At 42.3% G+C, this 13182-nt stretch overlaps 1 protein-coding gene across 2 annotated transcripts in view; it reads left to right on the top strand.

Moving 5' to 3' along the window:
* The first annotated feature begins 5450 nt into the window (after positions 1-5450).
* The window catches only part of XPNPEP1 (X-prolyl aminopeptidase 1), a 46157-nt gene continuing 38425 nt past the window's right edge, over positions 5451-13182 (top strand). The window contains exon 1 of one of the 2 annotated variants that reach the window (XM_044438324.1): positions 5451-5533. The gene's annotated coding sequence lies outside the window, so the exon portion shown is untranslated. Of the gene's footprint in view, positions 5534-6168; positions 6446-13182 lie in introns of those variants that run through there. The other variant, XM_044438317.1, reaches the window with a different exon arrangement.

Here is a 13182-nt window from a genome sequence, read left to right as displayed (position 1 = left end):
CTCTCTAGATTCACATGTAATCAGAGCTATAGAATGCCCTGAGATTTCCACTGTGAGGTTTGGTGGGTGGGATCCAGGAGCAGGGTGCTTTCAAAGGTGGTGCCTTGTCTTTGAATGTCCATTCAAAGTGTCTCCATGCCTCCTTTTAAGTGCCTCTATGCCTTTTCAATAGGTAAAGCTCTTCTTATTCTGGCTTTAAATAGTATTTGACCTTAGAATCATAGAAGAGTAGAGTTAGAAAGGACCAGAAGGCTATTGGGTCCAACCCCCTGTTCAGTGCAGGACACGGAACTGAACTATCCCTCTCACATGGCTGTCCAGTTGCATCTTGAATGCCTCACTGGGAGAGCCCACAACCTTGGGTGTCGTTCTGTTCTAACAGTTGGGAATTTTTTTCTCATATCCAAGTTTCCTGTAAATTGAGCCCATTGTTCCATGTCCTGCACTCTGGTATGATTGAGAAGAGACCCTGGTTTTCATCTTGTGACAGCCTTTCAAGTGCTTGAAGAGTACTATCATATCTCCCTGCAGCTTTCTCTTCTTGAGGCTAAACACACCCAATTCTGTCACTCTCTCCTCCTAGGGCATTGTTTCCAGTCTCCAGATCATCCCTGTTGCCTTCCTCTGAACTTCACACTGTACTCCAGATGGAGCCTAACCATTGCTGAACAAAGGGGAAATAATACTTTACATGATTTGGAAGTGATATTTCTATTAATGCAGCCTAAAAAAGCATTTGCCTGTTTTGCAGCCACATCACATTTGACTCATATTCAGCTTGTGATCTACAACAATTTCACAAGCTGAATCCGTCTCACTTGCAGTATTGCTAAGTATTCCCATTCTGTGAAGATGCATTTACTTTCTTTTTCCTGGGAGCAGAACTTGGTATTTGTCCATATTGAATTTATTTCAGCCAGCGCTCCAACCTATCAAGATCACCTTGAATCTTCCCAAGTATTAGCCATCCCACCCAGTTTTGTATCATCTGCAAATCTGATAAGTTTCCCATAACAGTGCCACCAGGCCTCCTTGAAATACTGGCAATTTGCTTCTCAAAAGTTACATCCTTTCCTTCTCCTTGACTGGGTGGTTGGTTATAGACTTCAACTACTGTGTTTCTTTTATTCCTTGCTCCATTTATCTTAATCCAAATGCTCTCACTTGGGCTGCTAAGCACATCCTCCTGCATTTCGGTACAAAGATATGTATCTTTAACACAGTGCAACCCTGGCTCCCTTTTTGTTCCTTCTGTTCTTCTTGCACAGGTTAGAGCCTTCAATTTTTGAATTAAGCCATGGGAGTCATCCCACCAAGTTTCAGATATACTTATCAGGTCATAGTCACACTCCTGTATTAAGAATTCAAGTTCATGCTGTTTCTTTTCCATATTCCAGGCATTTGTATATAGACACTGAAGACCACATCCTTTATACTTTAGCTTTCTTCCTGCATTTTTTTGGAAGGGCATTATTGGGCACTGTTAAAGCTGCTCCATCTGTTGTGGTGTATAAGTCTTTGCCTGATGTTATGGCCAGGTGTACTCTTCCCTCTCATGCAAGATTCAATTTAAAGCCCTCCAGATAAACTTCTTCATGCTGTGGCTGAACACCTTCTCTCCAGTCCTGTGTGGTACAATCCATCTTTTGTCCATCTTCCACAGGAAGTGTATCCTGTGGTTCCAGAATCCAAATATCTCATGTAGGTACCACTTTCGTAGTCAGGCATTCATAGAAAGAGAGCGAGTCAGAAGAGCCATCTAGTCTGAAACACAGCTCCAACTGGTTCTACTCGTAGAATTTTCTTTCCTGGTTCATTCTTCTTTTTCCAACTGGAAGAACTAAAGAAAAAACAAAGGTCTTGACTTTCCTCTCTAAAGCTTAATTTCTTCAAAGCTCCGCTTGGTAGTGTCATTTGTTCCCACACATATAAGGAGGAAGAGATAAGTGTCAGTAGGCTGTATGAGCCTTGGCAATCTTAGTTATATTGCTAATCTGTGCTCCAGGGAGACAGCATACCTGATGAGTCCATGTGTCTTCATGATATAAACATGTTTCCATCTTCCACAACTAACACCCTTCTTGAAACTTGGTATCATTGTCGCTACCTTTAGTCTCTTGTTCAGTGTTGCATGAGATGACTTGTAGTTCTTCCACAGCAGGCTGTCCATCAGACTCATTCTTGAGTAACTGAACGTAGTTCAAGGGTTCCACTGCTTCTACTCATACAGAGTATCTTCTGTAACTGTTACCCTTTTCCAGGGGGTTTCCTCATTTTCCCTTCCCTCAGGATTCTCTTCTGCCTCAGCTTGCTGCTGCACTTCTAGCTTCTGTACTGCTCCTAGCTGTTACAGAGCCACCACTCTTTCTAAGAACATTTCTTCCTTTATTTCCTTCCTCTAGTGCTCTCACCTTTTCCTCTAGCAGGGCTTCTAGCCTGCACGCTGCACATGTAGGCCATGTTCACCTCAGGTAAGAAAGCAAACATTGAGAAGATGATGTAGGTCACCACCACTGTGGGGTCTTCTTGGTCTACTCTTCCTTTTGATTCTAGCTTGCTGAGCCTGTCGTCGTAGCAACTAGTGCTTTATTCTGTCTTCCCTGAAGGTTTAAGTCACAGTCCTTTCAGTAAACGAGTGTGCGTTACAGGGAAGAAAACAAGGGGGTGGGGGCGGGGGCAGGTGAAGGAAGTAGAAAGAAAAAAAATGAAAAAAGTAAAATGGTAAAGAAAATTTGAAAAAAGTTAGGGACTTTGCTGCAAGACTCCTGTGTACTTCCTGGAAGCTTGGCTGCATGTACCCCAGAGGCTGCTGCAAGGATGGCATATAAATGTTTTAATCAAATTAAATGAAAATTAAACTTCCTCTGATCTGCTCAGCTTGGAGTCAGCAACCAGAATGAATCTCCTTACCGACAGTTGCTGCTAGTGGTCAGGCGGCTCCCCTTCAGTTGTGGCATTCAGGACACACCCCCTTCAGCTGCAGCTTGCAGAAAAGCCCATTATTTGCTTTTGGCAAGAAGCTATTTTTATCACATTGTGAATTTTATAGTTTATATCACTGGGGCACTTTTGGAATGATTGAAAAGCAGGGTATGCATAATTAAAAACATAAATTGTCACCCAGTGTCCAGAGCTCATTGCTGAAATACAAATGCAACCATTTTATAACAGGTAAAACTCAAATAAATTGTTTGCTTGAATCACTTTCTCTTGTAACACACAGTCCCATTTAAAGAGCCTCATTTCTATTTTTGCCCTGTTCCATCCCACATAACTTTACTGGGCAAATAGTGCCACATAAAACCGCTTGTTTTTGAAATAGTAAGGATTTATACTTTAATTCTACTATGAGAGGCAGTATAAAAATATCCCTACTTTAATTTTAGGGTAACAGGCAGAAATTCAACCAGGGCAGCATGTAGGGTCAGGCAGGGAAAACGCTTACTCAACTCTGTTTGTTGTTGACAGTCGCAAAGTTGTGTCCGACCCATCGCGACCCCATGGACAACATTCCTCCAGGCCTTCCTGTCCTCCACCATCTCCCGAAGTCCACCCAAGCTCACACCAACTGCTTCAGTGACTCCATCTAGCCACCTCATCCTCTGCCGTCCCCTCCTTTTGCCATCCATTGTTCCCAGCATTAGGCTGTTCTCCAGGGAGTCCTTCCTTCTCATTAGGTGGCCAAAGTATTTGAGTTTCATCTTCAGTATCTGGCCTTCTAAAGAGCAGTCAGGGTTGATCTCCTCTAGGACTGGCCAGTTTGATCGCCTTGCTGTCCAAGGGACTCGCAGAACCACAATTCAAAGGCCTCAATCCTTTTGCGCTCAGCCTTCCTAATGGTCCAGCTTTCACAGCCATACATTTCAACTGGGAAAACCATAGCCTTGACCATACGCACTTTTGTTGGCACAGTGATGTCTGCTTTTTAGTATGCTGTCTAGATTTGCCATAGCTTTCCTCCCCAGGAGCGTCTTTTAATTTCTGGGCTGCAGTGCCCGTCTGTGGTGATCTTGGAGCCCAGGAAAATAAAATCTGTCACCACCTCCATTTCTTCCCCATCTATTTGCCAGGAAGTGAGAGGACCGGATGCCATGATCTTAGTTTTCTTAATGTTGAGCTTCAAGCCAACTTTTGTGCTCTTCTCCTTCACCCACATCAAGAGGTTCTTTAGTTCCTCTTCACTTTCTGCCATGAGAGTGGTGTCATCTGCATATCTGAGGTTGTTGATATTTCTCCCAGCAATCCTAATTCCAACTGGTGATTCATCTAGCCCCACCTTTCTCATGATGTGCTCTGCATATAAGTTAAATAGGCAGGGCGACAGTATACAGTCTTGCCAAATTCCTTTCTCAATTTTGAACCTATCAGTGGTTCCGTGTCCAGTTCTCACTGTTGCTTCTCGACCCGCATATAGGTGTCTCAAGAGACAAGTAAGATGGTCTGGTACTCCCATCTCTTTAAGAACTTGCCACAATTTGTTGTGATCCACACAATCAAAGGTTTTAGCATAGTCAATGAAGCAGAAGTAGATGTTTTCCTGGAACTCCCTAGCTTTCTCCAGGATCCAGCGTATGTTGGCAATTGGATCTCTAGTTCCTCTGTCTCTTCGAAATCCTGCCTATACTTCTGGTAGTTCTCGGTCCACATACTGCTGGAGCCTAGCTTGTAGGATTTTGAGCATCACTTTGCTAGAATGTGAAATGAGTGCAATGGTGTGGTAGTTTGAACATTCTTTGGCATTGCCCTTCTTTGGGATTGGAATGTAAACTGACCTTTTCCAATCCTGTGGCCACTGTTGAGTTTTCCAGATTTGCTGGCATATTGAGTGTAGCACTTTTACTGCATCATCTTTTAGGATTTTGAATAGCTCAACTAGAATATTGTCACCTCCACTAGCTTTGTTGTTGCTCAGTACACAGCTATTAAAGAAACAGGAATCTTGCAGAGGTAGCAAAGTATGATCCAGGGTTCCCCAACATGGTGCCTTCTGGATGCCCAGTCCAACATCAGAAGGATACTAGGTTGGGGTAAGCCAGACTGGGCCATGGACAATTGCATTTTGTATGTGACCCACCCAGACAGCTTTTGCTGTTGGGCGGTAACGGAATTAATTAATTAAATACACATAAGCTCAATGAGCAGCACCCTACATAGGGGGCTAATGTTAATGAATTAAAATTAAGACTTCATCACGACCAACTTAAGTCCCATTCATTTCAGCGAATCTACTCTAATAGGGCATACGCTGGCTTTTACCCATTCTCGGCTCCCTGCTCCCTTCTCCATTTATACCGTCGGCGATTAGGAGGGGGCCGCGCTCCGGCGCCGCGTTCCCTGGGAAGCGAAACCTGCAGCTCGGCGGGGCGCCCGCAGGAAAGCCGCGGTGACGTCACCCGCAGGCTCTCGGGAGCTCGTCGCTTTGCGCAGGCTCCGCCCCTTCCCCGGCCTCGGTGGCTGACGGGGGCTGGGACGTCAGCTGTGCATGGCAGCCGCCGGGAAGCGCTGAGCCGCGAGCGGGGCGCGGGAGGCTCAGGTGAGACGTGCAGAGGCTTCCTGTGCTGGGAGCCTGTTCGCAGAAGCGGGGCGCCCGGCTCACGCGAGCCTGTGGAGGGGAGCACGTGGGGCGGCCTCGGGTTTCTGTGGTGGGGGAGAAAGCACCACGTGGGGCTCTGTGCGGGGCTGGCGAAACAATGGTAGGCGGATGCAGTGTAGTGGCAACCCCGCAATAAATCGCATCTAGAGTAGCTGCACCGAAGGGTTCGGTTTAATGAATGGTTTCCATGTATAGAAAATAGAATAAAACCTGCTGCCGCTCTTCGAGATTGCAAAGAGATGGCGGAGCTTTAGCGCCTTTATTAAGAAAGCTTGGTGTGTGTATGTATGTATTCAAGAGTCCCATGTGGTGTGTCTTCCGTTTATTCATATAGAAGGCAACCTCACTAGGCTCAGTGTGGCTTATCTCCTGCTTATATGCAAAGGCTTCTGGCATTTACAGAGTTATGGATTTAATACTGGCTCTATACGAAGGAGTTTCCTATATCATGCTTCTCCTATCTGCTGTTTCACTTCAATATAATTGTTAGGGAAACTTTAGAAATTTGACACCACACTGAGAATGAAAAATAAGATTCTTTTTGGAAATACCATTTTATTTTTACTGGAATCGAAACCACTTTGAGTAATATACAGCAAAGGAGACACTTTTTTTAATGAGCAATTAATATGTTAAGTTGGTGCAGTCTGATTTTGCTTGGATTCTTCAGATCAGAAATCTTTAAGGAAAATTTCTGTGCAAAGGCTATTGATAATAAGTGGGTTTTATTTCTTTTTAACAAATAGTACATAGAATTTCGACTTTTGGAAGATCTTGGATATGAATGCATCTGAAGGCTATCTTCAGGACAGATGCTGGAGGGTGTCTAGGGGCATGGAAGGAACAAGTCAGGTGATGCCTCAACCCCACCTCATCACAGGGAGGGAGAAAAGCATTTAGGCAGCCCAGATTGGTCATCTAAACATTTGGGGGGGGGGGGGACACACAGAGGCAATTCTCTCTGCTCCCACTTCAAAGGATGCCTGTAAACTCCCAGTTTGGAAAAATACTGGCATAGGACTGTTCCCTATGCTTGCTGGCTGAGTAATATTGGGAGTTGTAGGGGTTTCTCCCCATTTGCACATGCATTGAATTGCACCCTAAGAAAGTCTTCTCACAAGAAAAAGACTTGAATCTGCACTTTTAACTTCAAATCTTCATATACTGTACTTTTCAGAGTTCTGTGAAACAGAAATGTGAACATTTATCCCACTTTAAAAGAATGGTTATCTGTTGAAAGGAACTGCTTCAGTTTTATGTCTCAGGTTGAGATCCTGTGCTTACCTATCTGGGAGCAAGACATATAGAGCATAGTGGGATTTCTTGTCAGTAAACACACACAAGACTGAACTGTATGTTCATGGCCAGACACTTTGCCTCTCCCATTGCTATACTACTCATGTAACAACCATAATACATATAAAGAGATGATATTTTGTACATTCTTTTTATTTTATGAGTGCTCATCTTCCAAGGGCTGACTTTAAAGAGTTGGGATAGAAGTCAACATTAATCTTATGTAGAGTAGACTATTGAAATTAGTTGGATTTAAGCTAGTTGTGAGTCTAATTTCTCTGGTCCCCTGAGGGAAGGGAGGAGAGGCCATGTCATCAACCTCCATTGGTCTGATAACTTAAGAACCACGCTAGATCTGACCAGTCTGATCTAGTCTAGCAGTTGGTTCACATAGTGGCTTCCCAGATGTCTGTAGGAAGACCACAAATAGGACATGAGTACAACAGGATGCACTTGTTCACATTTCCCAGAAACTGAAAATGAAAGACAAGCTGCTTATGATGATGAAGGTAATACGTGACTAGTTGATCGCCTTATCCTCCATGAATTACTTAGTATAACTGTTCCTTTTGTTAGTCCTAAATTACCATGTAGCTTTATTGGATGACACTGGGTTCTGGTCTTAAGGAGAAAAACTTATCCCTTTTAACTCACTTCATACCATGCATGGTTTTATGCATGTCTGTTATATCTCACCTCACTTGCCTTTTTTCCAAGCTAAAAAGGCCCAAAATATTGTAAATTTCCTCATAATTTACAATTGTTCCAGACCTGTGATCAGTTTGGCTGCCCATTTCTGTACATTGTTTATCTCTATTAATGAACTTTTGCACATACTGTTTTATTTTGTTTTCTAAACTTTCAAATGTTTATTAGTGTTTATGCTGCAAACCACATTGAAGAGCAGTATGCAGTAAGTAAATAAGTGACTAATATTAATGTGTTCTTTTTAGTTGCTCTTTATTCTAACATAGTATTGTTTTATGTTTTTACTGGATTATGTGATCTTTCTCTCTTGGTTTCATTAAATTTTGTTGCAAGTCACTTTTATTATTTTTAACAAAAAATGGTATAATAAATATTATATAAGCTAAATTAGTATAGACATCTTGTATCACAATAATTAGAGTAGTACCGGCAATTTGGCTCCTTCCAGATGTTTTAGCTCCCAGCTTCTTTCAGCTAGTTTAGCCAAAGGTGAAGGCTGATGGCGGTTGTAGGCCAAAATAAAATAAAATAAGCAAAACAAAAACCAAAACCAAATCATAAACAGAGTGCCATGGATTGACTACTTATTTAGGGAAATTTAGGCTTGTCCCCCTTTAACTGTGAAACTTACTTGGTAAACCTGGGCCCATCAATTTTCTTTTAGCTTTCCCTACATCACAAACCAGTCAGTCCTAGAGGAGATCAACCCTGACTGCTCTTTAGAAGGCCAGATACTGAAGATGAAACTCAAATACTTTGGCCACCTAATGAGAAGGAAGGAGTCCCTGGAGAAGAGCCTAATGCTGGGAACAATAGATGGCAAAAGAAGAAGGGAACGCAGAGGATGAGGTGGCTAGATGGAGTCACTGCAGCTGTTGGTGTGAGCTTGAGTGGACTCCGGGGGATGGTGGAGGACAGGAAGGCCTGGAGGAATGTTGTCCATGGGGTCGCGATGGGTCGGACATGACTTTGCAATTGACAACAACAACAACATCACAAAGCTATTGTGCGAATAAAAGCTGTATAGCTCAATGCTCAAGCACATACTTTGCATGCAGAGGCTTCCATGGTGAGTCTTCACTCTGAGAGAGTTTCATGTCTGAAACTCTGGAAAATTACTGCCTGTCAGTGTAGCCAATACTGAGATAGATGGTCCAATGGTCTAATTAAAGCAGCTGCTTATGAGGGTGAAATGTCTGTTTGGAGCTTGTAGCCTGTAGCTCCATGGAGGAAGGAATAAAAATGTAATGAGAAAGTAGACAGTGCATCACAAGAAAGAAAGTTAGTTCCTTTAGGATATGCCTGAGGAGTGCTTTGAAGCCAGTCCCAAGTCCAGTCCCTTCTCTGCTGGAGCACACTGCCTTTAGTCCTGCTGTTGTGAATGGCACAATTCTATCTGGACAGCAATCATTACTTGCAATTAGCCATTGTGAGAAGAGAGAGGTTACTTTGGGCAAAGTCTCTGTACCTTTGAAGTTTTGCCCTTTGCTTTGTCAGGCGCTGCCAAGTTAATAAGGAACGATATAAATGCAGGACTGCATGTGTGCTGTCCAAGGCTTGGGAGATCTAGGATTCGGAGGAGGGAAGACTACAAAGGACAGGTAATGGGGAATCATGGTTTTGGAGGCACAGAGAGAAGTTGCTTAACCTGCCTTGTGCACTGATAGGAAATTTGGTTTAAATTTAGCTTTGCTTGATAGCAGGGGAAGTAAACTTGCTGCCTGCTTATAATTAGTGCTCTTGAAGTGTAGGAGGCAATTGGTACCCATGGGAACACAGTGGCGTTGGACCAAATGACCACCCAAGGCAAATGGAAGGAAGAAAAAAAGAGCATCCATTTGCTACAGATTGAATAATGCTGTGTCACAAGCTTGGAGACAGGCAGTTTGAGTTCACCCCGGTCGGTTTCTCTCAAGGCAGAAGTCGGCTGGAGGAGGCAGAGAATATACAGGAAGCTGTAATGGAGATGAAAGTGAATAAGTTGGAGGTTTTTTTAAATGGTTCTTTGCTGTGAGAAAAGTGAAACTGTTACAACTTTATTCTCAGTGTGTTTACTGTAAGATAAATTTACCTGAGCTCAGTGGATCTCCTTTTCCTGTAAGAGTGCTTAGCATTAAAACTATAGTAGGGAATAAATCTGAATTCTTGTTGAATTGAGCAGAAAAGTGGAAGAATTACTTATAGGCACTGAGGCATATAAAATCCTGTTAGAAGTCTAGAGTTCTAATCTTTAAAAAAGACAAAAGTATCTATTTCCCATTGTTGGAGTGGCTTTTAAAAACATGCTAAGGGGGCTTTGACAGTAAAATATTCCCTTTGCAATTATAAGGAGCTGCTTTCAAACTGTGAGGATAAAAGTGCAGTTTTGCCTATCAGTGACATTTTAGGATGTTTGGAGACAAAAGACAAAATAGTGTTTCACAGAAATACTGTACAAATGAGCAAACTTGGGGTCTGGTTAGATGAGTGACATGGGAGTAGAAACTGCCTAATGCAGGTGGCAAAAATTGCATTGGGGTCTAAGTGCAGGAGGAAAGGAGCATTTTCTGATCTGAATTGCCCTGTCCAAAGTTCTTTGTCCCTTGGGAGAAAGCATACGAGTGGGAAAAATGTGTGTATGGAAGATTTAATCCACTTTCCCTGTACTGAAGCCACTATTCCATTCTGCCCTTCACCCACTGTATGATTGAATGTACATTTGGGGGGATAAACCCATAGAAGCTCACATCATGGACCTTGAATATCATATCCAGTTTGCCTTTAAAAACAAGCTACTTCATAGATAGGCTTATAACTTATTTCTGAAATCTGGCAAATGAATATATTAGCTGTCAAGACTTCTATGTAGTCTGAGGGCATTTACCCTTGAGTTTTAATGGAATAATTTCCCTGATTCAAAACTGCTTCAAAACTTTCCACAAAAGTTAGGACAAATGAGTTGTTTGTGCACTATTACAATGTCGCTCTCCCTCCCCCTCCACTTTAGCTTTGTAATATGTTTATATGTTACCAAGTTGTCCCAGAGATTGCTTGTTCAATCATTGTTCCAAAGTATGATACTTAAATCTGATTTTTAAGGACACAGTCATGTGTGTGTTGAGACAGAAAAGAATCCTACAACTTCCAGCGTTCCCCACCCAGCCTTGCTGGCTTGGAAGTGCTGGAAGTTAAGGACTTTTTTTTTTGGTCTAAACATGCAAAGGATTGCATCCTAGCTCTCCTTTCCAGCCAAAAGGAGACAGACAGCTTTGTCCTGAAACTGTGTTTTAGTCACATTTATTGGCAATGTGCTATTTTCTTGCTGAGGTTCGGTTAGTATAAAGCATACGCCATGTTTTATATTGTTTTTTGTCTGCTGGAGGCACTTTGTACTTCAATAGCCAATCAATACCCATAGTAGGTGTTGGTGTGGTGACTGGCAGGCATATCCATCAACTATTGAATGTCAGTGGCTTCAGCTGGCCTTATGATTTCAGTGCATAGCTGAATATTTGAATGGGATCCTGGGAGGGGAGACAGCAAATGGGAATCCTCAGGATGTGGTTGTATTCCAGACAGTCATATATTTCTCTAAGTGATCTGGGGAAGAAAATTTTTCTACTGACTCAATTTCTCTTATTGCACTGTTGGAGTAAACACTTGCTGAATGCAGCAGTGTTCTGGAGGGACGGAAACGTTGACCTTTTTGAAATATGGTTACTCTGACCAAATGTTTTTCTTTCCCAATTAGAAGAAGGATCTTCTGGCTGCTGCTTCTTACTGACTGAAACTCAGCAACTTGGTAGTTAATTCATGGCAATCTGAATTTAATATACATATTTAGCTCCCCTTTGCTTCAGATGTTTAATTGCTGTATATCAGGCTTTTCAAACCCTTTGCCCTTCAGATGTGTTGATCTGTAGCTCCCATAATTCACAGCCAGCATCACCAGGGGAATTATGGGAGCTGCACACCATCCTGTCTAGAGAGCACTGGGATGGGAAAAACTGATATATCTGAAAGCACGTTTACCATCCTTTGTGAATGCCGTATTAATCATGCAGATGAGGCCTCCAGTTAATATAATGATGTGTCAGCATAATTGTGTATAGCAGATATTCTATCTCCTCTCTTGCGTACTGGAATTGTCCACTATGGCATCAGTTTTCCAAGCAGTGAAGTTGTTGAGGAATGCACAATTGCTGCCAAAACCTCCTGATTATATTCTTGAATTATTCATGTGGAAGGATTATTTATAAAAAGTGACCATAGTAGCCCCACAAAGGTCACAGCCTGACCTAAGAGGGGTCACAAAGAAAGCACCGCTGCAATATGATTTTTTCCCCTGCAATTGTGATATAACAGACTTAAGGCACAATCCTAGGCATGCTTAGACAGAAAACACTGCCAGCATTCCTGGGTTTTTCCAGTGTTGGAAGTTAGAGGACATTATATAAACATGTGTAAGATTTTGCCCTTAGTGTATGCTTTATGAAGTAAAGAACCCAAAGAGGAAGCTTGCAATTTCCAGACTGGAAGTTTGCAACACTACAACAAGACAGCTATATCCCATTGTTACTGTTTCTGGGCAAAGGTTTGGTTACTGCTGCTTAAGGGCACATATTAGTTGGAACAGAACTTTGTGTCATTAAACTGTTTCCAAAAACTTGAACACAGGAAAACACAGGAACAAGACAGGAGTTTGTTCAGGTAAATTTTGAAAGTCTTTTATTTATTCACCTAGGAATAATATTCATTGAACTCAGTAGATATGCACAGGGCTATACATTTAATTTCTTAATGTGGGTTCCAGTAAGATGGCAGCCTGGCGGGTTTCCATGATCTGTGATGATTGAGTTACCAAAGTAGCTTTTACTTCCCTTTCTTAGCCATTTATACCTGTGAAAGCTTGTGGTAATCTCTCTCGCCAAGGCTTTACCTGTTTCAAACAACAAAGAGAATAACTTCTCAGTTTTAGAAGTTTACTTACTGTGTGTCACGGATACTATGGAATATAACCTCTTTGGTGCAGAGGGTGAATGCAGAAGCATTGGGCAGTCTCCATCCTGTGCTTCAAGTTGGTGTACCTCTAGGGGAAAGCAAAATTACATTGTTTTAATGTCTGTGGCCTAAAAAATTCTATGGAATTTCTTACTTTCATTTAAAGCAACTTGCAGCCCTCCAGATATTTTGGTCTACTAGGTGCTCACCCCTGAACAGTTTCAATAAATGAAATAAGTTAAATATTTATGTATGGCGTTTATATCTGCTGTTCTCCAAGGAACTCAGAGCCACATTAAGTCTTTTTCCCACTTCTCATTTTATCTTAACATCCTGTGAGGAAATTTAGAATGAGTAATGGTGACTGGATCAAGGTTTCTCAGTGAATTTTATAGCTGAATGGGGATTTGAACCTGGGTTTCACCAGTCCTTGTCTAACACTCTGCTCCCTACATCACATTTCCTTGAATTCCGGAAGATGGTATGTGAGAAAGCTGGGGTAGCCAGATCCAAACTCCAAAAATGAAAACACTGGGGAAACAGCAATTGAAAAGTTGAATGGTTGTAGTACCTACTGGCTGTTTCTGGCAAGAAGCTGCAGTAAG

Source organism: Varanus komodoensis, unplaced genomic scaffold, assembly GCF_004798865.1.
Source record: "Varanus komodoensis strain SLA01 unplaced genomic scaffold, ASM479886v1 scaffold1, whole genome shotgun sequence".
NCBI lineage: Eukaryota > Metazoa > Chordata > Lepidosauria > Squamata > Varanidae > Varanus > Varanus komodoensis.
The sequence above is the reverse complement of the archived record's forward strand: the minus strand, read 5'-3'. Positions and strand labels throughout refer to the sequence as shown.